The sequence below is a fragment of the Pleurodeles waltl genome, unplaced genomic scaffold, assembly GCF_031143425.1.
Source record: "Pleurodeles waltl isolate 20211129_DDA unplaced genomic scaffold, aPleWal1.hap1.20221129 scaffold_107, whole genome shotgun sequence".
Lineage (NCBI taxonomy): Eukaryota > Metazoa > Chordata > Amphibia > Caudata > Salamandridae > Pleurodeles > Pleurodeles waltl.
In genome coordinates this window covers 1,198,864-1,223,594 of record NW_027149815.1, presented here as the reverse complement: position 1 = coordinate 1,223,594, position 24,731 = coordinate 1,198,864, and the positions used below count along the sequence as shown (strand labels likewise).

At 43.5% G+C, this 24,731-nt stretch overlaps 30 non-coding genes across 30 annotated transcripts; 21 read left to right on the top strand and 9 right to left on the bottom strand.

Annotated features, from left to right (window-relative positions):
• The first annotated feature begins 478 nt into the window (after positions 1-478).
• TRNAA-AGC (transfer RNA alanine (anticodon AGC)) lies at positions 479-550 on the top strand. Its single transcript has one exon. It is a non-coding gene; the product is annotated as a tRNA-Ala (tRNA).
• A 786-nt stretch (positions 551-1,336) lies between these two features.
• TRNAY-GUA (transfer RNA tyrosine (anticodon GUA)) lies at positions 1,337-1,422 on the top strand. The gene is given in 2 exon segments: positions 1,337-1,373; positions 1,387-1,422. It is a non-coding gene; the product is annotated as a tRNA-Tyr (tRNA).
• Positions 1,423-1,867: 445 nt separating this feature from the next.
• On the bottom strand, positions 1,868-1,940 carry TRNAM-CAU (transfer RNA methionine (anticodon CAU)). The gene has a single exon. It is a non-coding gene; the product is annotated as a tRNA-Met (tRNA).
• Positions 1,941-2,614: 674 nt separating this feature from the next.
• On the top strand, positions 2,615-2,686 carry TRNAA-AGC (transfer RNA alanine (anticodon AGC)). The gene has a single exon. It is a non-coding gene; the product is annotated as a tRNA-Ala (tRNA).
• Positions 2,687-3,472: 786 nt separating this feature from the next.
• TRNAY-GUA (transfer RNA tyrosine (anticodon GUA)) lies at positions 3,473-3,558 on the top strand. Its single transcript is given in 2 exon segments — positions 3,473-3,509; positions 3,523-3,558. It is a non-coding gene; the product is annotated as a tRNA-Tyr (tRNA).
• A 445-nt stretch (positions 3,559-4,003) lies between these two features.
• On the bottom strand, positions 4,004-4,076 carry TRNAM-CAU (transfer RNA methionine (anticodon CAU)). Its single transcript has one exon. It is a non-coding gene; the product is annotated as a tRNA-Met (tRNA).
• Positions 4,077-4,750: 674 nt separating this feature from the next.
• On the top strand, positions 4,751-4,822 carry TRNAA-AGC (transfer RNA alanine (anticodon AGC)). The gene has a single exon. It is a non-coding gene; the product is annotated as a tRNA-Ala (tRNA).
• A 1,317-nt stretch (positions 4,823-6,139) lies between these two features.
• Positions 6,140-6,212, bottom strand: TRNAM-CAU (transfer RNA methionine (anticodon CAU)). The gene has a single exon. It is a non-coding gene; the product is annotated as a tRNA-Met (tRNA).
• Positions 6,213-7,744: 1,532 nt separating this feature from the next.
• Positions 7,745-7,830, top strand: TRNAY-GUA (transfer RNA tyrosine (anticodon GUA)). Its single transcript is given in 2 exon segments — positions 7,745-7,781; positions 7,795-7,830. It is a non-coding gene; the product is annotated as a tRNA-Tyr (tRNA).
• Positions 7,831-8,275: 445 nt separating this feature from the next.
• On the bottom strand, positions 8,276-8,348 carry TRNAM-CAU (transfer RNA methionine (anticodon CAU)). The gene has a single exon. It is a non-coding gene; the product is annotated as a tRNA-Met (tRNA).
• Positions 8,349-9,022: 674 nt separating this feature from the next.
• TRNAA-AGC (transfer RNA alanine (anticodon AGC)) lies at positions 9,023-9,094 on the top strand. The gene has a single exon. It is a non-coding gene; the product is annotated as a tRNA-Ala (tRNA).
• A 786-nt stretch (positions 9,095-9,880) lies between these two features.
• Positions 9,881-9,966, top strand: TRNAY-GUA (transfer RNA tyrosine (anticodon GUA)). The gene is given in 2 exon segments: positions 9,881-9,917; positions 9,931-9,966. It is a non-coding gene; the product is annotated as a tRNA-Tyr (tRNA).
• A 445-nt stretch (positions 9,967-10,411) lies between these two features.
• TRNAM-CAU (transfer RNA methionine (anticodon CAU)) lies at positions 10,412-10,484 on the bottom strand. Its single transcript has one exon. It is a non-coding gene; the product is annotated as a tRNA-Met (tRNA).
• A 674-nt stretch (positions 10,485-11,158) lies between these two features.
• On the top strand, positions 11,159-11,230 carry TRNAA-AGC (transfer RNA alanine (anticodon AGC)). Its single transcript has one exon. It is a non-coding gene; the product is annotated as a tRNA-Ala (tRNA).
• Positions 11,231-12,016: 786 nt separating this feature from the next.
• On the top strand, positions 12,017-12,102 carry TRNAY-GUA (transfer RNA tyrosine (anticodon GUA)). Its single transcript is given in 2 exon segments — positions 12,017-12,053; positions 12,067-12,102. It is a non-coding gene; the product is annotated as a tRNA-Tyr (tRNA).
• Positions 12,103-12,547: 445 nt separating this feature from the next.
• TRNAM-CAU (transfer RNA methionine (anticodon CAU)) lies at positions 12,548-12,620 on the bottom strand. The gene has a single exon. It is a non-coding gene; the product is annotated as a tRNA-Met (tRNA).
• Positions 12,621-13,294: 674 nt separating this feature from the next.
• TRNAA-AGC (transfer RNA alanine (anticodon AGC)) lies at positions 13,295-13,366 on the top strand. Its single transcript has one exon. It is a non-coding gene; the product is annotated as a tRNA-Ala (tRNA).
• A 786-nt stretch (positions 13,367-14,152) lies between these two features.
• On the top strand, positions 14,153-14,238 carry TRNAY-GUA (transfer RNA tyrosine (anticodon GUA)). The gene is given in 2 exon segments: positions 14,153-14,189; positions 14,203-14,238. It is a non-coding gene; the product is annotated as a tRNA-Tyr (tRNA).
• Positions 14,239-14,683: 445 nt separating this feature from the next.
• On the bottom strand, positions 14,684-14,756 carry TRNAM-CAU (transfer RNA methionine (anticodon CAU)). The gene has a single exon. It is a non-coding gene; the product is annotated as a tRNA-Met (tRNA).
• Positions 14,757-15,430: 674 nt separating this feature from the next.
• On the top strand, positions 15,431-15,502 carry TRNAA-AGC (transfer RNA alanine (anticodon AGC)). Its single transcript has one exon. It is a non-coding gene; the product is annotated as a tRNA-Ala (tRNA).
• A 786-nt stretch (positions 15,503-16,288) lies between these two features.
• On the top strand, positions 16,289-16,374 carry TRNAY-GUA (transfer RNA tyrosine (anticodon GUA)). Its single transcript is given in 2 exon segments — positions 16,289-16,325; positions 16,339-16,374. It is a non-coding gene; the product is annotated as a tRNA-Tyr (tRNA).
• Positions 16,375-16,819: 445 nt separating this feature from the next.
• TRNAM-CAU (transfer RNA methionine (anticodon CAU)) lies at positions 16,820-16,892 on the bottom strand. Its single transcript has one exon. It is a non-coding gene; the product is annotated as a tRNA-Met (tRNA).
• Positions 16,893-17,566: 674 nt separating this feature from the next.
• Positions 17,567-17,638, top strand: TRNAA-AGC (transfer RNA alanine (anticodon AGC)). The gene has a single exon. It is a non-coding gene; the product is annotated as a tRNA-Ala (tRNA).
• Positions 17,639-18,424: 786 nt separating this feature from the next.
• Positions 18,425-18,510, top strand: TRNAY-GUA (transfer RNA tyrosine (anticodon GUA)). Its single transcript is given in 2 exon segments — positions 18,425-18,461; positions 18,475-18,510. It is a non-coding gene; the product is annotated as a tRNA-Tyr (tRNA).
• A 1,192-nt stretch (positions 18,511-19,702) lies between these two features.
• On the top strand, positions 19,703-19,774 carry TRNAA-AGC (transfer RNA alanine (anticodon AGC)). Its single transcript has one exon. It is a non-coding gene; the product is annotated as a tRNA-Ala (tRNA).
• A 786-nt stretch (positions 19,775-20,560) lies between these two features.
• Positions 20,561-20,646, top strand: TRNAY-GUA (transfer RNA tyrosine (anticodon GUA)). Its single transcript is given in 2 exon segments — positions 20,561-20,597; positions 20,611-20,646. It is a non-coding gene; the product is annotated as a tRNA-Tyr (tRNA).
• A 445-nt stretch (positions 20,647-21,091) lies between these two features.
• TRNAM-CAU (transfer RNA methionine (anticodon CAU)) lies at positions 21,092-21,164 on the bottom strand. Its single transcript has one exon. It is a non-coding gene; the product is annotated as a tRNA-Met (tRNA).
• Positions 21,165-21,838: 674 nt separating this feature from the next.
• Positions 21,839-21,910, top strand: TRNAA-AGC (transfer RNA alanine (anticodon AGC)). The gene has a single exon. It is a non-coding gene; the product is annotated as a tRNA-Ala (tRNA).
• A 786-nt stretch (positions 21,911-22,696) lies between these two features.
• TRNAY-GUA (transfer RNA tyrosine (anticodon GUA)) lies at positions 22,697-22,782 on the top strand. Its single transcript is given in 2 exon segments — positions 22,697-22,733; positions 22,747-22,782. It is a non-coding gene; the product is annotated as a tRNA-Tyr (tRNA).
• A 1,192-nt stretch (positions 22,783-23,974) lies between these two features.
• On the top strand, positions 23,975-24,046 carry TRNAA-AGC (transfer RNA alanine (anticodon AGC)). Its single transcript has one exon. It is a non-coding gene; the product is annotated as a tRNA-Ala (tRNA).
• Positions 24,047-24,731: the final 685 nt, after the last annotated feature.

Here is a 24,731-nt window from a genome sequence, read left to right as displayed (position 1 = left end):
AGGGCATACCATTCACCTCTCTAAGAAAGATCGTGCCATTTTTTCCTCCACATAACTGAGAATGAAATGGACTAAAACCCAGAATTAACATGCCGCCCCTAGCCGTAGATGCATCTAGATCTCAACACTGTACATGCTAATGTAACATAGCTGTGTGTCCTGCAAAAAGAGCAGGGGTACCTTAAGTCATCTCACAAGATGTGGAAACAGCACTCAACCATATCCTTCTTTGATGTATCCTGAACCAGTTGCCTTGAATACTCTGGCTTTTTTCGATTGCATCTAGCTGTTGTGTGTGGGGAATTATTCATTCTAGAGTCAACCTTATTCCATAAAAAACGGTGCTAGAAAATCCAGCTGTAAATCATATGGAATTCCACACCTGACGCTTCCCATTCCAGTGTCATATGTGGTGAATGTACATTCAATAGAATTCCAGGTTTCCATGCGTGGAGCAAGGTCTCCCTCTACAGGATGTGGGGATGTAGCTCAGTGGTAGAGCGCATGCTTAGCATGTATGAGGCCCCGGGTTCAATCCCCGGCATCTCCAGCTTTTCGCCATGCTAATCTTGCCTTTTGACAGATAGCTAGGCTGGCATCATGAGTAAGGAAGTGAGATGTCATGCAGCTGGTGCCAGAACCCCACTTTCTTCGCCTTGCAAAACCTTTTGAAATGGGGCTATCTCATTTCCCGTGTTTATAGAAAAAAATAATCTTGCTTCCATAAGAAACCAAAGTGGTGATTTATCTTGGCATTCTTAGTATAGAAAACGGGCACAGCTGTCTTGGTCATTTATTTGAATTCTTCCTCTAAACCAGAGACTCTTACCAGAAGGTTTAAGAAAAACAGAATGTTTTCTTCATCCTAATCCCTTCTGAATGGTCCATTAATCTACTGGTTTTGCTTTTCCAGTTCCTTTCACAGAAGCATTAAAAATGCATGTTCTTCATGCTCCGTACGGAGTAATGACTCTCCTAACTTTCTGTCCTTTCCTTCATGTTCCCATGCTGTCATCCTTTTGCCAGAAATGCTTCCAAAGGGCTGTGGATTCCTCGGCCCCATGCCCTTTCAGGAAAACTCCTTTCTGTAGGATTTCTAATTCTAGGTCCCCTGCTTTCCTTCACGCCAGCACAGCACATTCAGGTAGGTAAGCAGTCCCCCTTTATGGTGATAAGATGTAGCTGAGAATGCACTCTAGGAAGTGGCAATTTGTAGAGCAAGCTGCAGGTCATATTCATGATTTTCAAGATTAGACTGCAGTACTCCCACCCCACTCCCGCCGCAACCATTATTGAAAGAAAGATGAATGCAGCATGGAAAGCTGTACTGCCTAATCCTCCGATAGCTCAGTTGGGAGAGCGGAGGACTGTAGTGGAGAAACAGAAATCCTTAGGTCGCTGGTTCAAATCCGGCTCGGAGGAGTTTCCCCTTTTTTGTTTTCCATAGCTGCTTTCTCTCTTGTTAAAACATTATGTGCCCCTCTGATTGAGAAACATTTCCCTAGCTCCAAATAAATGCTAGGACAGAAGGGTAGACTTCTTCTGCTTTCCAATGAAATTGACCACATAGTCATTTCTGAGGGATGTTGGAAGAGAAATAAACAAGGACCTGCAGATCAGAATTCATTCCAAAGCCTTGACTAAATATATGAAGGCACTTGGAAGACTTCCAGTTTCATTGTACCAAGGTAGATGTTTCGGCAGCCGAACCAGCTAAAACTCACCTACAATGAGTGGCCATGGATATGAAAGAGGGAATCTACAAAGACACCAACTCCTTAAAACTGAGCAAGATGCAATGTGGAGGAATAGTTTACAGATTTGGAGAAAATCTGAGATGTTTCTCTTGACAAAAGAAACACTGCAATGCCCTCTCTGAGGATCGAACTCAGGACCTTCAGATTATGAGACTGACGCGCTGCCTACTGCGCTAAGAAGGCTGCTTGAAACCGCTAACAAATGCGTCTACACACCATGAAGAGGGAAGGTAGCAAAAATGCTGTTCTCATGTTGGAATATCAATACACTTCGGTTGCCTCGCTGGATTAAAATCGTCTGCAGTTATAATGGTCAGAAGACTGCTCTTTCCCAGTGCTTAAACCCACACCCCATACATTTAGCCATGCAAAAGAAATCAGGGCATACCATTCACCTCTCTAAGAAAGATCGTGCCATTTTTTCCTCCACATAACTGAGAATGAAATGGACTAAAACCCAGAATTAACATGCCGCCCCTAGCCGTAGATGCATCTAGATCTCAACACTGTACATGCTAATGTAACATAGCTGTGTGTCCTGCAAAAAGAGCAGGGGTACCTTAAGTCATCTCACAAGATGTGGAAACAGCACTCAACCATATCCTTCTTTGATGTATCCTGAACCAGTTGCCTTGAATACTCTGGCTTTTTTCGATTGCATCTAGCTGTTGTGTGTGGGGAATTATTCATTCTAGAGTCAACCTTATTCCATAAAAAACGGTGCTAGAAAATCCAGCTGTAAATCATATGGAATTCCACACCTGACGCTTCCCATTCCAGTGTCATATGTGGTGAATGTACATTCAATAGAATTCCAGGTTTCCATGCGTGGAGCAAGGTCTCCCTCTACAGGATGTGGGGATGTAGCTCAGTGGTAGAGCGCATGCTTAGCATGTATGAGGCCCCGGGTTCAATCCCCGGCATCTCCAGCTTTTCGCCATGCTAATCTTGCCTTTTGACAGATAGCTAGGCTGGCATCATGAGTAAGGAAGTGAGATGTCATGCAGCTGGTGCCAGAACCCCACTTTCTTCGCCTTGCAAAACCTTTTGAAATGGGGCTATCTCATTTCCCGTGTTTATAGAAAAAAATAATCTTGCTTCCATAAGAAACCAAAGTGGTGATTTATCTTGGCATTCTTAGTATAGAAAACGGGCACAGCTGTCTTGGTCATTTATTTGAATTCTTCCTCTAAACCAGAGACTCTTACCAGAAGGTTTAAGAAAAACAGAATGTTTTCTTCATCCTAATCCCTTCTGAATGGTCCATTAATCTACTGGTTTTGCTTTTCCAGTTCCTTTCACAGAAGCATTAAAAATGCATGTTCTTCATGCTCCGTACGGAGTAATGACTCTCCTAACTTTCTGTCCTTTCCTTCATGTTCCCATGCTGTCATCCTTTTGCCAGAAATGCTTCCAAAGGGCTGTGGATTCCTCGGCCCCATGCCCTTTCAGGAAAACTCCTTTCTGTAGGATTTCTAATTCTAGGTCCCCTGCTTTCCTTCACGCCAGCACAGCACATTCAGGTAGGTAAGCAGTCCCCCTTTATGGTGATAAGATGTAGCTGAGAATGCACTCTAGGAAGTGGCAATTTGTAGAGCAAGCTGCAGGTCATATTCATGATTTTCAAGATTAGACTGCAGTACTCCCACCCCACTCCCGCCGCAACCATTATTGAAAGAAAGATGAATGCAGCATGGAAAGCTGTACTGCCTAATCCTCCGATAGCTCAGTTGGGAGAGCGGAGGACTGTAGTGGAGAAACAGAAATCCTTAGGTCGCTGGTTCAAATCCGGCTCGGAGGAGTTTCCCCTTTTTTGTTTTCCATAGCTGCTTTCTCTCTTGTTAAAACATTATGTGCCCCTCTGATTGAGAAACATTTCCATAGCTCCAAATAAATGCTAGGACAGAAGGGTAGACTTCTTCTGCTTTCCAATGAAATTGACCACATAGTCATTTCTGAGGGATGTTGGAAGAGAAATAAACAAGGACCTGCAGATCAGAATTCATTCCAAAGCCTTGACTAAATATATGAAGGCACTTGGAAGACTTCCAGTTTCATTGTACCAAGGTAGATGTTTCGGCAGCCGAACCAGCTAAAACTCACCTACAATGAGTGGCCATGGATATGAAAGAGGGAATCTACAAAGACACCAACTCCTTAAAACTGAGCAAGATGCAATGTGGAGGAATAGTTTACAGATTTGGAGAAAATCTGAGATGTTTCTCTTGACAAAAGAAACACTGCAATGCCCTCTCTGAGGATCGAACTCAGGACCTTCAGATTATGAGACTGACGCGCTGCCTACTGCGCTAAGAAGGCTGCTTGAAACCGCTAACAAATGCGTCTACACACCATGAAGAGGGAAGGTAGCAAAAATGCTGTTCTCATGTTGGAATATCAATACACTTCGGTTGCCTCCCTGGATTAAAATCGTCTGCAGTTATAATGGTCAGAAGACTGCTCTTTCCCAGTGCTTAAACCCACACCCCATACATTTAGCCATGCAAAAGAAATCAGGGCATACCATTCACCTCTCTAAGAAAGATCGTGCCATTTTTTCCTCCACATAACTGAGAATGAAATGGACTAAAACCCAGAATTAACATGCCGCCCCTAGCCGTAGATGCATCTAGATCTCAACACTGTACATGCTAATGTAACATAGCTGTGTGTCCTGCAAAAAGAGCAGGGGTACCTTAAGTCATCTCACAAGATGTGGAAACAGCACTCAACCATATCCTTCTTTGATGTATCCTGAACCAGTTGCCTTGAATACTCTGGCTTTTTTCGATTGCATCTAGCTGTTGTGTGTGGGGAATTATTCATTCTAGAGTCAACCTTATTCCATAAAAAACGGTGCTAGAAAATCCAGCTGTAAATCATATGGAATTCCACACCTGACGCTTCCCATTCCAGTGTCATATGTGGTGAATGTACATTCAATAGAATTCCAGGTTTCCATGCGTGGAGCAAGGTCTCCCTCTACAGGATGTGGGGATGTAGCTCAGTGGTAGAGCGCATGCTTAGCATGTATGAGGCCCCGGGTTCAATCCCCGGCATCTCCAGCTTTTCGCCATGCTAATCTTGCCTTTTGACAGATAGCTAGGCTGGCATCATGAGTAAGGAAGTGAGATGTCATGCAGCTGGTGCCAGAACCCCACTTTCTTCGCCTTGCAAAACCTTTTGAAATGGGGCTATCTCATTTCCCGTGTTTATAGAAAAAAATAATCTTGCTTCCATAAGAAACCAAAGTGGTGATTTATCTTGGCATTCTTAGTATAGAAAACGGGCACAGCTGTCTTGGTCATTTATTTGAATTCTTCCTCTAAACCAGAGACTCTTACCAGAAGGTTTAAGAAAAACAGAATGTTTTCTTCATCCTAATCCCTTCTGAATGGTCCATTAATCTACTGGTTTTGCTTTTCCAGTTCCTTTCACAGAAGCATTAAAAATGCATGTTCTTCATGCTCCGTACGGAGTAATGACTCTCCTAACTTTCTGTCCTTTCCTTCATGTTCCCATGCTGTCATCCTTTTGCCAGAAATGCTTCCAAAGGGCTGTGGATTCCTCGGCCCCATGCCCTTTCAGGAAAACTCCTTTCTGTAGGATTTCTAATTCTAGGTCCCCTGCTTTCCTTCACGCCAGCACAGCACATTCAGGTAGGTAAGCAGTCCCCCTTTATGGTGATAAGATGTAGCTGAGAATGCACTCTAGGAAGTGGCAATTTGTAGAGCAAGCTGCAGGTCATATTCATGATTTTCAAGATTAGACTGCAGTACTCCCACCCCACTCCCGCCGCAACCATTATTGAAAGAAAGATGAATGCAGCATGGAAAGCTGTACTGCCTAATCCTCCGATAGCTCAGTTGGGAGAGCAGAGGACTGTAGTGGAGAAACAGAAATCCTTAGGTCGCTGGTTCAAATCCGGCTCGGAGGAGTTTCCCCTTTTTTGTTTTCCATAGCTGCTTTCTCTCTTGTTAAAACATTATGTGCCCCTCTGATTGAGAAACATTTCCCTAGCTCCAAATAAATGCTAGGACAGAAGGGTAGACTTCTTCTGCTTTCCAATGAAATTGACCACATAGTCATTTCTGAGGGATGTTGGAAGAGAAATAAACAAGGACCTGCAGATCAGAATTCATTCCAAAGCCTTGACTAAATATATGAAGGCACTTGGAAGACTTCCAGTTTCATTGTACCAAGGTAGATGTTTCGGCAGCCGAACCAGCTAAAACTCACCTACAATGAGTGGCCATGGATATGAAAGAGGGAATCTACAAAGACACCAACTCCTTAAAACTGAGCAAGATGCAATGTGGAGGAATAGTTTACAGATTTGGAGAAAATCTGAGATGTTTCTCTTGACAAAAGAAACACTGCAATGCCCTCTCTGAGGATCGAACTCAGGACCTTCAGATTATGAGACTGACGCGCTGCCTACTGCGCTAAGAAGGCTGCTTGAAACCGCTAACAAATGCGTCTACACACCATGAAGAGGGAAGGTAGCAAAAATGCTGTTCTCATGTTGGAATATCAATACACTTCGGTTGCCTCGCTGGATTAAAATCGTCTGCAGTTATAATGGTCAGAAGACTGCTCTTTCCCAGTGCTTAAACCCACACCCCATACATTTAGCCATGCAAAAGAAATCAGGGCATACCATTCACCTCTCTAAGAAAGATCGTGCCATTTTTTCCTCCACATAACTGAGAATGAAATGGACTAAAACCCAGAATTAACATGCCGCCCCTAGCCGTAGATGCATCTAGATCTCAACACTTTACATGCTAATGTAACATAGCTGTGTGTCCTGCAAAAAGAGCAGGGGTACCTTAAGTCATCTCACAAGATGTGGAAACAGCACTCAACCATATCCTTCTTTGATGTATCCTGAACCAGTTGCCTTGAATACTCTGGCTTTTTTCGATTGCATCTAGCTGTTGTGTGTGTGGAATTATTCATTCTAGAGTCAACCTTATTCCATAAAAAACGGTGCTAGAAAATCCAGCTGTAAATCATATGGAATTCCACACCTGACGCTTCCCATTCCAGTGTCATATGTGGTGAATGTACATTCAATAGAATTCCAGGTTTCCATGCGTGGAGCAAGGTCTCCCTCTACAGGATGTGGGGATGTAGCTCAGTGGTAGAGCGCATGCTTAGCATGTATGAGGCCCCGGGTTCAATCCCGGGCATCTCCAGCTTTTCGCCATGCTAATCTTGCCTTTTGACAGATAGCTAGGCTGGCATCATGAGTAAGGAAGTGAGATGTCATGCAGCTGGTGCCAGAACCCCACTTTCTTCGCCTTGCAAAACCTTTTGAAATGGGGCTATCTCATTTCCCGTGTTTATAGAAAAAAATAATCTTGCTTCCATAAGAAACCAAAGTGGTGATTTATCTTGGCATTCTTAGTATAGAAAACGGGCACAGCTGTCTTGGTCATTTATTTGAATTCTTCCTCTAAACCAGAGACTCTTACCAGAAGGTTTAAGAAAAACAGAATGTTTTCTTCATCCTAATCCCTTCTGAATGGTCCATTAATCTACTGGTTTTGCTTTTCCAGTTCCTTTCACAGAAGCATTAAAAATGCATGTTCTTCATGCTCCGTACGGAGTAATGACTCTCCTAACTTTCTGTCCTTTCCTTCATGTTCCCATGCTGTCATCCTTTTGCCAGAAATGCTTCCAAAGGGCTGTGGATTCCTCGGCCCCATGCCCTTTCAGGAAAACTCCTTTCTGTAGGATTTCTAATTCTAGGTCCCCTGCTTTCCTTCACGCCAGCACAGCACATTCAGGTAGGTAAGCAGTCCCCCTTTATGGTGATAAGATGTAGCTGAGAATGCACTCTAGGAAGTGGCAATTTGTAGAGCAAGCTGCAGGTCATATTCATGATTTTCAAGATTAGACTGCAGTACTCCCACCCCACTCCCGCCGCAACCATTATTGAAAGAAAGATGAATGCAGCATGGAAAGCTGTACTGCCTAATCCTCCGATAGCTCAGTTGGGAGAGCGGAGGACTGTAGTGGAGAAACAGAAATCCTTAGGTCGCTGGTTCAAATCCGGCTCGGAGGAGTTTCCCCTTTTTTGTTTTCCATAGCTGCTTTCTCTCTTGTTAAAACATTATGTGCCCCTCTGATTGAGAAACATTTCCCTAGCTCCAAATAAATGCTAGGACAGAAGGGTAGACTTCTTCTGCTTTCCAATGAAATTGACCACATAGTCATTTCTGAGGGATGTTGGAAGAGAAATAAACAAGGACCTGCAGATCAGAATTCATTCCAAAGCCTTGACTAAATATATGAAGGCACTTGGAAGACTTCCAGTTTCATTGTACCAAGGTAGATGTTTCGGCAGCCGAACCAGCTAAAACTCACCTACAATGAGTGGCCATGGATATGAAAGAGGGAATCTACAAAGACACCAACTCCTTAAAACTGAGCAAGATGCAATGTGGAGGAATAGTTTACAGATTTGGAGAAAATCTGAGATGTTTCTCTTGACAAAAGAAACACTGCAATGCCCTCTCTGAGGATCGAACTCAGGACCTTCAGATTATGAGACTGACGCGCTGCCTACTGCGCTAAGAAGGCTGCTTGAAACCGCTAACAAATGCGTCTACACACCATGAAGAGGGAAGGTAGCAAAAATGCTGTTCTCATGTTGGAATATCAATACACTTCGGTTGCCTCGCTGGATTAAAATCGTCTGCAGTTATAATGGTCAGAAGACTGCTCTTTCCCAGTGCTTAAACCCACACCCCATACATTTAGCCATGCAAAAGAAATCAGGGCATACCATTCACCTCTCTAAGAAAGATCGTGCCATTTTTTCCTCCACATAACTGAGAATGAAATGGACTAAAACCCAGAATTAACATGCCGCCCCTAGCCGTAGATGCATCTAGATCTCAACACTTTACATGCTAATGTAACATAGCTGTGTGTCCTGCAAAAAGAGCAGGGGTACCTTAAGTCATCTCACAAGATGTGGAAACAGCACTCAACCATATCCTTCTTTGATGTATCCTGAACCAGTTGCCTTGAATACTCTGGCTTTTTTCGATTGCATCTAGCTGTTGTGTGTGGGGAATTATTCATTCTAGAGTCAACCTTATTCCATAAAAAACGGTGCTAGAAAATCCAGCTGTAAATCATATGGAATTCCACACCTGACGCTTCCCATTCCAGTGTCATATGTGGTGAATGTACATTCAATAGAATTCCAGGTTTCCATGCGTGGAGCAAGGTCTCCCTCTACAGGATGTGGGGATGTAGCTCAGTGGTAGAGCGCATGCTTAGCATGTATGAGGCCCCGGGTTCAATCCCCGGCATCTCCAGCTTTTCGCCATGCTAATCTTGCCTTTTGACAGATAGCTAGGCTGGCATCATGAGTAAGGAAGTGAGATGTCATGCAGCTGGTGCCAGAACCCCACTTTCTTCGCCTTGCAAAACCTTTTGAAATGGGGCTATCTCATTTCCCGTGTTTATAGAAAAAAATAATCTTGCTTCCATAAGAAACCAAAGTGGTGATTTATCTTGGCATTCTTAGTATAGAAAACGGGCACAGCTGTCTTGGTCATTTATTTGAATTCTTCCTCTAAACCAGAGACTCTTACCAGAAGGTTTAAGAAAAACAGAATGTTTTCTTCATCCTAATCCCTTCTGAATGGTCCATTAATCTACTGGTTTTGCTTTTCCAGTTCCTTTCACAGAAGCATTAAAAATGCATGTTCTTCATGCTCCGTACGGAGTAATGACTCTCCTAACTTTCTGTCCTTTCCTTCATGTTCCCATGCTGTCATCCTTTTGCCAGAAATGCTTCCAAAGGGCTGTGGATTCCTCGGCCCCATGCCCTTTCAGGAAAACTCCTTTCTGTAGGATTTCTAATTCTAGGTCCCCTGCTTTCCTTCACGCCAGCACAGCACATTCAGGTAGGTAAGCAGTCCCCCTTTATGGTGATAAGATGTAGCTGAGAATGCACTCTAGGAAGTGGCAATTTGTAGAGCAAGCTGCAGGTCATATTCATGATTTTCAAGATTAGACTGCAGTACTCCCACCCCACTCCCGCCGCAACCATTATTGAAAGAAAGATGAATGCAGCATGGAAAGCTGTACTGCCTAATCCTCCGATAGCTCAGTTGGGAGAGCGGAGGACTGTAGTGGAGAAACAGAAATCCTTAGGTCGCTGGTTCAAATCCGGCTCGGAGGAGTTTCCCCTTTTTTGTTTTCCATAGCTGCTTTCTCTCTTGTTAAAACATTATGTGCCCCTCTGATTGAGAAACATTTCCCTAGCTCCAAATAAATGCTAGGACAGAAGGGTAGACTTCTTCTGCTTTCCAATGAAATTGACCACATAGTCATTTCTGAGGGATGTTGGAAGAGAAATAAACAAGGACCTGCAGATCAGAATTCATTCCAAAGCCTTGACTAAATATATGAAGGCACTTGGAAGACTTCCAGTTTCATTGTACCAAGGTAGATGTTTCGGCAGCCGAACCAGCTAAAACTCACCTACAATGAGTGGCCATGGATATGAAAGAGGGAATCTACAAAGACACCAACTCCTTAAAACTGAGCAAGATGCAATGTGGAGGAATAGTTTACAGATTTGGAGAAAATCTGAGATGTTTCTCTTGACAAAAGAAACACTGCAATGCCCTCTCTGAGGATCGAACTCAGGACCTTCAGATTATGAGACTGACGCGCTGCCTACTGCGCTAAGAAGGCTGCTTGAAACCGCTAACAAATGCGTCTACACACCATGAAGAGGGAAGGTAGCAAAAATGCTGTTCTCATGTTGGAATATCAATACACTTCGGTTGCCTCGCTGGATTAAAATCGTCTGCAGTTATAATGGTCAGAAGACTGCTCTTTCCCAGTGCTTAAACCCACACCCCATACATTTAGCCATGCAAAAGAAATCAGGGCATACCATTCACCTCTCTAAGAAAGATCGTGCCATTTTTTCCTCCACATAACTGAGAATGAAATGGACTAAAACCCAGAATTAACATGCCGCCCCTAGCCGTAGATGCATCTAGATCTCAACACTTTACATGCTAATGTAACATAGCTGTGTGTCCTGCAAAAAGAGCAGGGGTACCTTAAGTCATCTCACAAGATGTGGAAACAGCACTCAACCATATCCTTCTTTGATGTATCCTGAACCAGTTGCCTTGAATACTCTGGCTTTTTTCGATTGCATCTAGCTGTTGTGTGTGGGGAATTATTCATTCTAGAGTCAACCTTATTCCATAAAAAACGGTGCTAGAAAATCCAGCTGTAAATCATATGGAATTCCACACCTGACGCTTCCCATTCCAGTGTCATATGTGGTGAATGTACATTCAATAGAATTCCAGGTTTCCATGCGTGGAGCAAGGTCTCCCTCTACAGGATGTGGGGATGTAGCTCAGTGGTAGAGCGCATGCTTAGCATGTATGAGGCCCCGGGTTCAATCCCCGGCATCTCCAGCTTTTCGCCATGCTAATCTTGCCTTTTGACAGATAGCTAGGCTGGCATCATGAGTAAGGAAGTGAGATGTCATGCAGCTGGTGCCAGAACCCCACTTTCTTCGCCTTGCAAAACCTTTTGAAATGGGGCTATCTCATTTCCCGTGTTTATAGAAAAAAATAATCTTGCTTCCATAAGAAACCAAAGTGGTGATTTATCTTGGCATTCTTAGTATAGAAAACGGGCACAGCTGTCTTGGTCATTTATTTGAATTCTTCCTCTAAACCAGAGACTCTTACCAGAAGGTTTAAGAAAAACAGAATGTTTTCTTCATCCTAATCCCTTCTGAATGGTCCATTAATCTACTGGTTTTGCTTTTCCAGTTCCTTTCACAGAAGCATTAAAAATGCATGTTCTTCATGCTCCGTACGGAGTAATGACTCTCCTAACTTTCTGTCCTTTCCTTCATGTTCCCATGCTGTCATCCTTTTGCCAGAAATGCTTCCAAAGGGCTGTGGATTCCTCGGCCCCATGCCCTTTCAGGAAAACTCCTTTCTGTAGGATTTCTAATTCTAGGTCCCCTGCTTTCCTTCACGCCAGCACAGCACATTCAGGTAGGTAAGCAGTCCCCCTTTATGGTGATAAGATGTAGCTGAGAATGCACTCTAGGAAGTGGCAATTTGTAGAGCAAGCTGCAGGTCATATTCATGATTTTCAAGATTAGACTGCAGTACTCCCACCCCACTCCCGCCGCAACCATTATTGAAAGAAAGATGAATGCAGCATGGAAAGCTGTACTGCCTAATCCTCCGATAGCTCAGTTGGGAGAGCGGAGGACTGTAGTGGAGAAACAGAAATCCTTAGGTCGCTGGTTCAAATCCGGCTCGGAGGAGTTTCCCCTTTTTTGTTTTCCATAGCTGCTTTCTCTCTTGTTAAAACATTATGTGCCCCTCTGATTGAGAAACATTTCCCTAGCTCCAAATAAATGCTAGGACAGAAGGGTAGACTTCTTCTGCTTTCCAATGAAATTGACCACATAGTCATTTCTGAGGGATGTTGGAAGAGAAATAAACAAGGACCTGCAGATCAGAATTCATTCCAAAGCCTTGACTAAATATATGAAGGCACTTGGAAGACTTCCAGTTTCATTGTACCAAGGTAGATGTTTCGGCAGCCGAACCAGCTAAAACTCACCTACAATGAGTGGCCATGGATATGAAAGAGGGAATCTACAAAGACACCAACTCCTTAAAACTGAGCAAGATGCAATGTGGAGGAATAGTTTACAGATTTGGAGAAAATCTGAGATGTTTCTCTTGACAAAAGAAACACTGCAATGCCCTCTCTGAGGATCGAACTCAGGACCTTCAGATTATGAGACTGACGCGCTGCCTACTGCGCTAAGAAGGCTGCTTGAAACCGCTAACAAATGCGTCTACACACCATGAAGAGGGAAGGTAGCAAAAATGCTGTTCTCATGTTGGAATATCAATACACTTCGGTTGCCTCCCTGGATTAAAATCGTCTGCAGTTATAATGGTCAGAAGACTGCTCTTTCCCAGTGCTTAAACCCACACCCCATACATTTAGCCATGCAAAAGAAATCAGGGCATACCATTCACCTCTCTAAGAAAGATCGTGCCATTTTTTCCTCCACATAACTGAGAATGAAATGGACTAAAACCCAGAATTAACATGCCGCCCCTAGCCGTAGATGCATCTAGATCTCAACACTGTACATGCTAATGTAACATAGCTGTGTGTCCTGCAAAAAGAGCAGGGGTACCTTAAGTCATCTCACAAGATGTGGAAACAGCACTCAACCATATCCTTCTTTGATGTATCCTGAACCAGTTGCCTTGAATACTCTGGCTTTTTTCGATTGCATCTAGCTGTTGTGTGTGGGGAATTATTCATTCTAGAGTCAACCTTATTCCATAAAAAACGGTGCTAGAAAATCCAGCTGTAAATCATATGGAATTCCACACCTGACGCTTCCCATTCCAGTGTCATATGTGGTGAATGTACATTCAATAGAATTCCAGGTTTCCATGCGTGGAGCAAGGTCTCCCTCTACAGGATGTGGGGATGTAGCTCAGTGGTAGAGCGCATGCTTAGCATGTATGAGGCCCCGGGTTCAATCCCCGGCATCTCCAGCTTTTCGCCATGCTAATCTTGCCTTTTGACAGATAGCTAGGCTGGCATCATGAGTAAGGAAGTGAGATGTCATGCAGCTGGTGCCAGAACCCCACTTTCTTCGCCTTGCAAAACCTTTTGAAATGGGGCTATCTCATTTCCCGTGTTTATAGAAAAAAATAATCTTGCTTCCATAAGAAACCAAAGTGGTGATTTATCTTGGCATTCTTAGTATAGAAAACGGGCACAGCTGTCTTGGTCATTTATTTGAATTCTTCCTCTAAACCAGAGACTCTTACCAGAAGGTTTAAGAAAAACAGAATGTTTTCTTCATCCTAATCCCTTCTGAATGGTCCATTAATCTACTGGTTTTGCTTTTCCAGTTCCTTTCACAGAAGCATTAAAAATGCATGTTCTTCATGCTCCGTACGGAGTAATGACTCTCCTAACTTTCTGTCCTTTCCTTCATGTTCCCATGCTGTCATCCTTTTGCCAGAAATGCTTCCAAAGGGCTGTGGATTCCTCGGCCCCATGCCCTTTCAGGAAAACTCCTTTCTGTAGGATTTCTAATTCTAGGTCCCCTGCTTTCCTTCACGCCAGCACAGCACATTCAGGTAGGTAAGCAGTCCCCCTTTATGGTGATAAGATGTAGCTGAGAATGCACTCTAGGAAGTGGCAATTTGTAGAGCAAGCTGCAGGTCATATTCATGATTTTCAAGATTAGACTGCAGTACTCCCACCCCACTCCCGCCGCAACCATTATTGAAAGAAAGATGAATGCAGCATGGAAAGCTGTACTGCCTAATCCTCCGATAGCTCAGTTGGGAGAGCGGAGGACTGTAGTGGAGAAACAGAAATCCTTAGGTCGCTGGTTCAAATCCGGCTCGGAGGAGTTTCCCCTTTTTTGTTTTCCATAGCTGCTTTCTCTCTTGTTAAAACATTATGTGCCCCTCTGATTGAGAAACATTTCCCTAGCTCCAAATAAATGCTAGGACAGAAGGGTAGACTTCTTCTGCTTTCCAATGAAATTGACCACATAGTCATTTCTGAGGGATGTTGGAAGAGAAATAAACAAGGACCTGCAGATCAGAATTCATTCCAAAGCCTTGACTAAATATATGAAGGCACTTGGAAGACTTCCAGTTTCATTGTACCAAGGTAGATGTTTCGGCAGCCGAACCAGCTAAAACTCACCTACAATGAGTGGCCATGGATATGAAAGAGGGAATCTACAAAGACACCAACTCCTTAAAACTGAGCAAGATGCAATGTGGAGGAATAGTTTACAGATTTGGAGAAAATCTGAGATGTTTCTCTTGACAAAAGAAACACTGCAATGCCCTCTCTGAGGATCGAACTCAGGACCTTCAGATTATGAGACTGACGCGCTGCCTACTGCGCTAAGAAGGCTGCTTGAAACCGCTAACAAATGCGTCTACACACCATGAAGAGGGAAGGTAGCAAAAATGCTGTTCTCATGTTGGAATATCAATACACTTCGGTTGCCTCCCTGGATTAAAATCGTCTGCAGTTATAATGGTCAGAAGACTGCTCTTTCCCAGTGCTTAAACCCACACCCCATACATTTAGCCATGCAAAAGAAATCAGGGCATACCATTCACCTCTCTAAGAAAGATCGTGCCATTTTTTCCTCCACATAACTGAGAATGAAATGGACTAAAACCCAGAATTAACATGCCGCCCCTAGCCGTAGATGCATCTAGATCTCAACACTGTACATGCTAATGTAACATAGCTGTGTGTCCTGCAAAAAGAGCAGGGGTACCTTAAGTCATCTCACAAGATGTGGAAACAGCACTCAACCATATCCTTCTTTGATGTATCCTGAACCAGTTGCCTTGAATACTCTGGCTTTTTTCGATTGCATCTAGCTGTTGTGTGTGGGGAATTATTCATTCTAGAGTCAACCTTATTCCATAAAAAACGGTGCTAGAAAATCCAGCTGTAAATCATATGGAATTCCACACCTGACGCTTCCCATTCCAGTGTCATATGTGGTGAATGTACATTCAATAGAATTCCAGGTTTCCATGCGTGGAGCAAGGTCTCCCTCTACAGGATGTGGGGATGTAGCTCAGTGGTAGAGCGCATGCTTAGCATGTATGAGGCCCCGGGTTCAATCCCCGGCATCTCCAGCTTTTCGCCATGCTAATCTTGCCTTTTGACAGATAGCTAGGCTGGCATCATGAGTAAGGAAGTGAGATGTCATGCAGCTGGTGCCAGAACCCCACTTTCTTCGCCTTGCAAAACCTTTTGAAATGGGGCTATCTCATTTCCCGTGTTTCTAGAAAAAAATAATCTTGCTTCCTTAAGAAACCAAAGTGGTGATTTATCTTGGCATTCTTAGTATAGAAAACGGGCACAGCTGTCTTGGTCATTTATTTGAATTCTTCCTCTAAACCAGAGACTCTTACCAGAAGGTTTAAGAAAAACAGAATGTTTTCTTCATCCTAATCCCTTCTGAATGGTCCATTAATCTACTGGTTTTGCTTTTCCAGTTCCTTTCACAGAAGCATTAAAAATGCATGTTCTTCATGCTCCGTACGGAGTAATGACTCTCCTAACTTTCTGTCCTTTCCTTCATGTTCCCATGCTGTCATCCTTTTGCCAGAAATGCTTCCAAAGGGCTGTGGATTCCTCGGCCCCATGCCCTTTCAGGAAAACTCCTTTCTGTAGGATTTCTAATTCTAGGTCCCCTGCTTTCCTTCACGCCAGCACAGCACATTCAGGTAGGTAAGCAGTCCCCCTTTATGGTGATAAGATGTAGCTGAGAATGCACTCTAGGAAGTGGCAATTTGTAGAGCAAGCTGCAGGTCATATTCATGATTTTCAAGATTAGACTGCAGTACTCCCACCCCACTCCCGCCGCAACCATTATTGAAAGAAAGATGAATGCAGCATGGAAAGCTGTACTGCCTAATCCTCCGATAGCTCAGTTGGGAGAGCGGAGGACTGTAGTGGAGAAACAGAAATCCTTAGGTCGCTGGTTCAAATCCGGCTCGGAGGAGTTTCCCCTTTTTTGTTTTCCATAGCTGCTTTCTCTCTTGTTAAAACATTATGTGCCCCTCTGATTGAGAAACATTTCCCTAGCTCCAAATAAATGCTAGGACAGAAGGGTAGACTTCTTCTGCTTTCCAATGAAATTGACCACATAGTCATTTCTGAGGGATGTTGGAAGAGAAATAAACAAGGACCTGCAGATCAGAATTCATTCCAAAGCCTTGACTAAATATATGAAGGCACTTGGAAGACTTCCAGTTTCATTGTACCAAGGTAGATGTTTCGGCAGCCGAACCAGCTAAAACTCACCTACAATGAGTGGCCATGGATATGAAAGAGGGAATCTACAAAGACACCAACTCCTTAAAACTGAGCAAGATGCAATGTGGAGGAATAGTTTACAGATTTGGAGAAAATCTGAGATGTTTCTCTTGACAAAAGAAACACTGCAATGCCCTCTCTGAGGATCGAACTCAGGACCTTCAGATTATGAGACTGACGCGCTGCCTACTGCGCTAAGAAGGCTGCTTGAAACCGCTAACAAATGCGTCTACACACCATGAAGAGGGAAGGTAGCAAAAATGCTGTTCTCATGTTGGAATATCAATACACTTCGGTTGCCTCGCTGGATTAAAATCGTCTGCAGTTATAATGGTCAGAAGACTGCTCTTTCCCAGTGCTTAAACCCACACCCCATACATTTAGCCATGCAAAAGAAATCAGGGCATACCATTCACCTCTCTAAGAAAGATCGTGCCATTTTTTCCTCCACATAACTGAGAATGAAATGGACTAAAACCCAGAATTAACATGCCGCCCCTAGCCGTAGATGCATCTAGATCTCAACACTGTACATGCTAATGTAACATAGCTGTGTGTCCTGCAAAAAGAGCAGGGGTACCTTAAGTCATCTCACAAGATGTGGAAACAGCACTCAACCATATCCTTCTTTGATGTATCCTGAACCAGTTGCCTTGAATACTCTGGCTTTTTTCGATTGCATCTAGCTGTTGTGTGTGGGGAATTATTCATTCTAGAGTCAACCTTATTCCATAAAAAACGGTGCTAGAAAATCCAGCTGTAAATCATATGGAATTCCACACCTGACGCTTCCCATTCCAGTGTCATATGTGGTGAATGTACATTCAATAGAATTCCAGGTTTCCATGCGTGGAGCAAGGTCTCCCTCTACAGGATGTGGGGATGTAGCTCAGTGGTAGAGCGCATGCTTAGCATGTATGAGGCCCCGGGTTCAATCCCCGGCATCTCCAGCTTTTCGCCATGCTAATCTTGCCTTTTGACAGATAGCTAGGCTGGCATCATGAGTAAGGAAGTGAGATGTCATGCAGCTGGTGCCAGAACCCCACTTTCTTCGCCTTGCAAAACCTTTTGAAATGGGGCTATCTCATTTCCCGTGTTTATAGAAAAAAATAATCTTGCTTCCATAAGAAACCAAAGTGGTGATTTATCTTGGCATTCTTAGTATAGAAAACGGGCACAGCTGTCTTGGTCATTTATTTGAATTCTTCCTCTAAACCAGAGACTCTTACCAGAAGGTTTAAGAAAAACAGAATGTTTTCTTCATCCTAATCCCTTCTGAATGGTCCATTAATCTACTGGTTTTGCTTTTCCAGTTCCTTTCACAGAAGCATTAAAAATGCATGTTCTTCATGCTCCGTACGGAGTAATGACTCTCCTAACTTTCTGTCCTTTCCTTCATGTTCCCATGCTGTCATCCTTTTGCCAGAAATGCTTCCAAAGGGCTGTGGATTCCTCGGCCCCATGCCCTTTCAGGAAAACTCCTTTCTGTAGGATTTCTAATTCTAGGTCCCCTGCTTTCCTTCACGCCAGCACAGCACATTCAGGTAGGTAAGCAGTCCCCCTTTATGGTGATAAGATGTAGCTGAGAATGCACTCTAGGAAGTGGCAATTTGTAGAGCAAGCTGCAGGTCATATTCATGATTTTCAAGATTAGACTGCAGTACTCCCAGCCCACTCCCGCCGCAACCATTATTGAAAGAAAGATGAATGCAGCATGGAAAGCTGCACTGCCTAATCCTCCGATAGCTCAGTTGGGAGAGCGGAGGACTGTAGTGGAGAAACAGAAATCCTTAGGTCGCTGGTTCAAATCCGGCTCGGAGGAGTTTCCCCTTTTTTGTTTTCCATAGCTGCTTTCTCTCTTGTTAAAACATTATGTGCCCCTCTGATTGAGAAACATTTCCCTAGCTCCAAATAAATGCTAGGACAGAAGGGTAGACTTCTTCTGCTTTCCAATGAAATTGACCACATAGTCATTTCTGAGGGATGTTGGAAGAGAAATAAACAAGGACCTGCAGATCAGAATTCATTCCAAAGCCTTGACTAAATATATGAAGGCACTTGGAAGACTTCCAGTTTCATTGTACCAAGGTAGATGTTTCGGCAGCCGAACCAGCTAAAACTCACCTACAATGAGTGGCCATGGATATGAAAGAGGGAATCTACAAAGACACCAACTCCTTAAAACTGAGCAAGATGCAATGTGGAGGAATAGTTTACAGATTTGGAGAAAATCTGAGATGTTTCTCTTGACAAAAGAAACACTGCAATGCCCTCTCTGAGGATGGAACTCAGGACATTCAGATTATGAGACTGACGCGCTGCCTACTGCGCTAAGAAGGCTGCTTGAAACCGCTAACAAATGCGTCTACACACCATGAAGAGGGAAGGTAGCAAAAATGCTGTTCTCATGTTGGAATATCAATACACTTCGATTGCCTCGCTGGATTAAAATCGTCTGCAGTTATAATGGTCAGAAGACTGCTCTTTCCCAGTGCTTAAACCCACACCCCAAACATTTAGCCATGCAAAAGAAATCAGGGCATACCATTCACCTCTCTAAGAAAGATCGTGCCATTTTTTCCTCCACATAACTGAGAATGAAATGGACTAAAACCCAGAATTAACATGCCGCCCCTAGCCGTAGATGCATCTAGATCTCAACACTGTACATGCTAATGTAACATAGCTGTGTGTCCTGCAAAAAGAGCAGGGGTACCTTAAGTCATCTCACAAGATGTGGAAACAGCACTCAACCATATCCTTCTTTGATGTATCCTGAACCAGTTGCCTTGAATACTCTGGCTTTTTTCGATTGCATCTAGCTGTTGTGTGTGGGGAATTATTCATTCTAGAGTCAACCTTATTCCATAAAAAACGGTGCTAGAAAATCCAGCTGTAAATCATATGGAATTCCACACCTGACGCTTCCCATTCCAGTGTCATATGTGGTGAATGTACATTCAATAGAATTCCAGGTTTCCATGCGTGGAGCAAGGTCTCCCTCTACAGGATGTGGGGATGTAGCTCAGTGGTAGAGCGCATGCTTAGCATGTATGAGGCCCTGGGTTCAATCCCCGGCATCTCCAGCTTTTCGCCATGCTAATCTTGCCTTTTGACAGATAGCTAGGCTGGCATCATGAGTAAGGAAGTGAGATGTCATGCAGCTGGTGCCAGAACCCCACTTTCTTCGCCTTGCAAAACCTTTTGAAATGGGGCTATCTCATTTCCCGTGTTTATAGAAAAAAATAATCTTGCTTCCATAAGAAACCAAAGTGGTGATTTATCTTGGCATTCTTAGTATAGAAAACGGGCACAGCTGTCTTGGTCATTTATTTGAATTCTTCCTCTAAACCAGAGACTCTTACCAGAAGGTTTAAGAAAAACAGAATGTTTTCTTCATCCTAATCCCTTCTGAATGGTCCATTAATCTACTGGTTTTGCTTTTCCAGTTCCTTTCACAGAAGCATTAAAAATGCATGTTCTTCATGCTCCGTACGGAGTAATGACTCTCCTAACTTTCTGTCCTTTCCTTCATGTTCCCATGCTGTCATCCTTTTGCCAGAAATGCTTCCAAAGGGCTGTGGATTCCTCGGCCCCATGCCCTTTCAGGAAAACTCCTTTCTGTAGGATTTCTAATTCTAGGTCCCCTGCTTTCCTTCACGCCAGCACAGCACATTCAGGTAGGTAAGCAGTCCCCCTTTATGGTGATAAGATGTAGCTGAGAATGCACTCTAGGAAGTGGCAATTTGTAGAGCAAGCTGCAGGTCATATTCATGATTTTCAAGATTAGACTGCAGTACTCCCACCCCACTCCCGCCGCAACCATTATTGAAAGAAAGATGAATGCAGCATGGAAAGCTGTACTGCCTAATCCTCCGATAGCTCAGTTGGGAGAGCGGAGGACTGTAGTGGAGAAACAGAAATCCTTAGGTCGCTGGTTCAAATCCGGCTCGGAGGAGTTTCCCCTTTTTTGTTTTCCATAGCTGCTTTCTCTCTTGTTAAAACATTATGTGCCCCTCTGATTGAGAAACATTTCCCTAGCTCCAAATAAATGCTAGGACAGAAGGGTAGACTTCTTCTGCTTTCCAATGAAATTGACCACATAGTCATTTCTGAGGGATGTTGGAAGAGAAATAAACAAGGACCTGCAGATCAGAATTCATTCCAAAGCCTTGACTAAATATATGAAGGCACTTGGAAGACTTCCAGTTTCATTGTACCAAGGTAGATGTTTCGGCAGCCGAACCAGCTAAAACTCACCTACAATGAGTGGCCATGGATATGAAAGAGGGAATCTACAAAGACACCAACTCCTTAAAACTGAGCAAGATGCAATGTGGAGGAATAGTTTACAGATTTGGAGAAAATCTGAGATGTTTCTCTTGACAAAAGAAACACTGCAATGCCCTCTCTGAGGATCGAACTCAGGACCTTCAGATTATGAGACTGACGCGCTGCCTACTGCGCTAAGAAGGCTGCTTGAAACCGCTAACAAATGCGTCTACACACCATGAAGAGGGAAGGTAGCAAAAATGCTGTTCTCATGTTGGAATATCAATACACTTCGGTTGCCTCGCTGGATTAAAATCGTCTGCAGTTATAATGGTCAGAAGACTGCTCTTTCCCAGTGCTTAAACCCACACCCCATACATTTAGCCATGCAAAAGAAATCAGGGCATACCATTCACCTCTCTAAGAAAGATCGTGCCATTTTTTCCTCCACATAACTGAGAATGAAATGGACTAAAACCCAGAATTAACATGCCGCCCCTAGCCGTAGATGCATCTAGATCTCAACACTGTACATGCTAATGTAACATAGCTGTGTGTCCTGCAAAAAGAGCAGGGGTACCTTAAGTCATCTCACAAGATGTGGAAACAGCACTCAACCATATCCTTCTTTGATGTATCCTGAACCAGTTGCCTTGAATACTCTGGCTTTTTTCGATTGCATCTAGCTGTTGTGTGTGGGGAATTATTCATTCTAGAGTCAACCTTATTCCATAAAAAACGGTGCTAGAAAATCCAGCTGTAAATCATATGGAATTCCACACCTGACGCTTCCCATTCCAGTGTCATATGTGGTGAATGTACATTCAATAGAATTCCAGGTTTCCATGCGTGGAGCAAGGTCTCCCTCTACAGGATGTGGGGATGTAGCTCAGTGGTAGAGCGCATGCTTAGCATGTATGAGGCCCCGGGTTCAATCCCCGGCATCTCCAGCTTTTCGCCATGCTAATCTTGCCTTTTGACAGATAGCTAGGCTGGCATCATGAGTAAGGAAGTGAGATGTCATGCAGCTGGTGCCAGAACCCCACTTTCTTCGCCTTGCAAAACCTTTTGAAATGGGGCTATCTCATTTCCCGTGTTTATAGAAAAAAATAATCTTGCTTCCATAAGAAACCAAAGTGGTGATTTATCTTGGCATTCTTAGTATAGAAAACGGGCACAGCTGTCTTGGTCATTTATTTGAATTCTTCCTCTAAACCAGAGACTCTTACCAGAAGGTTTAAGAAAAACAGAATGTTTTCTTCATCCTAATCCCTTCTGAATGGTCCATTAATCTACTGGTTTTGCTTTTCCAGTTCCTTTCACAGAAGCATTAAAAATGCATGTTCTTCATGCTCCGTACGGAGTAATGACTCTCCTAACTTTCTGTCCTTTCCTTCATGTTCCCATGCTGTCATCCTTTTGCCAGAAATGCTTCCAAAGGGCTGTGGATTCCTCGGCCCCATGCCCTTTCAGGAAAACTCCTTTCTGTAGGATTTCTAATTCTAGGTCCCCTGCTTTCCTTCACGCCAGCACAGCACATTCAGGTAGGTAAGCAGTCCCCCTTTATGGTGATAAGATGTAGCTGAGAATGCACTCTAGGAAGTGGCAATTTGTAGAGCAAGCTGCAGGTCATATTCATGATTTTCAAGATTAGACTGCAGTACTCCCAGCCCACTCCCGCCGCAACCATTATTGAAAGAAAGATGAATGCAGCATGGAAAGCTGCACTGCCTAATCCTCCGATAGCTCAGTTGGGAGAGCGGAGGACTGTAGTGGAGAAACAGAAATCCTTAGGTCGCTGGTTCAAATCCGGCTCGGAGGAGTTTCCCCTTTTTTGTTTTCCATAGCTGCTTTCTCTCTTGTTAAAACATTATGTGCCCCTCTGATTGAGAAACATTTCCCTAGCTCCAAATAAATGCTAGGACAGAAGGGTAGACTTCTTCTGCTTTCCAATGAAATTGACCACATAGTCATTTCTGAGGGATGTTGGAAGAGAAATAAACAAGGACCTGCAGATCAGAATTCATTCCAAAGCCTTGACTAAATATATGAAGGCACTTGGAAGACTTCCAGTTTCATTGTACCAAGGTAGATGTTTCGGCAGCCGAACCAGCTAAAACTCACCTACAATGAGTGGCCATGGATATGAAAGAGGGAATCTACAAAGACACCAACTCCTTAAAACTGAGCAAGATGCAATGTGGAGGAATAGTTTACAGATTTGGAGAAAATCTGAGATGTTTCTCTTGACAAAAGAAACACTGCAATGCCCTCTCTGAGGATGGAACTCAGGACATTCAGATTATGAGACTGACGCGCTGCCTACTGCGCTAAGAAGGCTGCTTGAAACCGCTAACAAATGCGTCTACACACCATGAAGAGGGAAGGTAGCAAAAATGCTGTTCTCATGTTGGAATATCAATACACTTCGATTGCCTCGCTGGATTAAAATCGTCTGCAGTTATAATGGTCAGAAGACTGCTCTTTCCCAGTGCTTAAACCCACACCCCAAACATTTAGCCATGCAAAAGAAATCAGGGCATACCATTCACCTCTCTAAGAAAGATCGTGCCATTTTTTCCTCCACATAACTGAGAATGAAATGGACTAAAACCCAGAATTAACATGCCGCCCCTAGCCGTAGATGCATCTAGATCTCAACACTGTACATGCTAATGTAACATAGCTGTGTGTCCTGCAAAAAGAGCAGGGGTACCTTAAGTCATCTCACAAGATGTGGAAACAGCACTCAACCATATCCTTCTTTGATGTATCCTGAACCAGTTGCCTTGAATACTCTGGCTTTTTTCGATTGCATCTAGCTGTTGTGTGTGGGGAATTATTCATTCTAGAGTCAACCTTATTCCATAAAAAACGGTGCTAGAAAATCCAGCTGTAAATCATATGGAATTCCACACCTGACGCTTCCCATTCCAGTGTCATATGTGGTGAATGTACATTCAATAGAATTCCAGGTTTCCATGCGTGGAGCAAGGTCTCCCTCTACAGGATGTGGGGATGTAGCTCAGTGGTAGAGCGCATGCTTAGCATGTATGAGGCCCTGGGTTCAATCCCCGGCATCTCCAGCTTTTCGCCATGCTAATCTTGCCTTTTGACAGATAGCTAGGCTGGCATCATGAGTAAGGAAGTGAGATGTCATGCAGCTGGTGCCAGAACCCCACTTTCTTCGCCTTGCAAAACCTTTTGAAATGGGGCTATCTCATTTCCCGTGTTTATAGAAAAAAATAATCTTGCTTCCATAAGAAACCAAAGTGGTGATTTATCTTGGCATTCTTAGTATAGAAAACGGGCACAGCTGTCTTGGTCATTTATTTGAATTCTTCCTCTAAACCAGAGACTCTTACCAGAAGGTTTAAGAAAAACAGAATGTTTTCTTCATCCTAATCCCTTCTGAATGGTCCATTAATCTACTGGTTTTGCTTTTCCAGTTCCTTTCACAGAAGCATTAAAAATGCATGTTCTTCATGCTCCGTACGGAGTAATGACTCTCCTAACTTTCTGTCCTTTCCTTCATGTTCCCATGCTGTCATCCTTTTGCCAGAAATGCTTCCAAAGGGCTGTGGATTCCTCGGCCCCATGCCCTTTCAGGAAAACTCCTTTCTGTAGGATTTCTAATTCTAGGTCCCCTGCTTTCCTTCACGCCAGCACAGCACATTCAGGTAGGTAAGCAGTCCCCCTTTATGGTGATAAGATGTAGCTGAGAATGCACTCTAGGAAGTGGCAATTTGTAGAGCAAGCTGCAGGTCATAT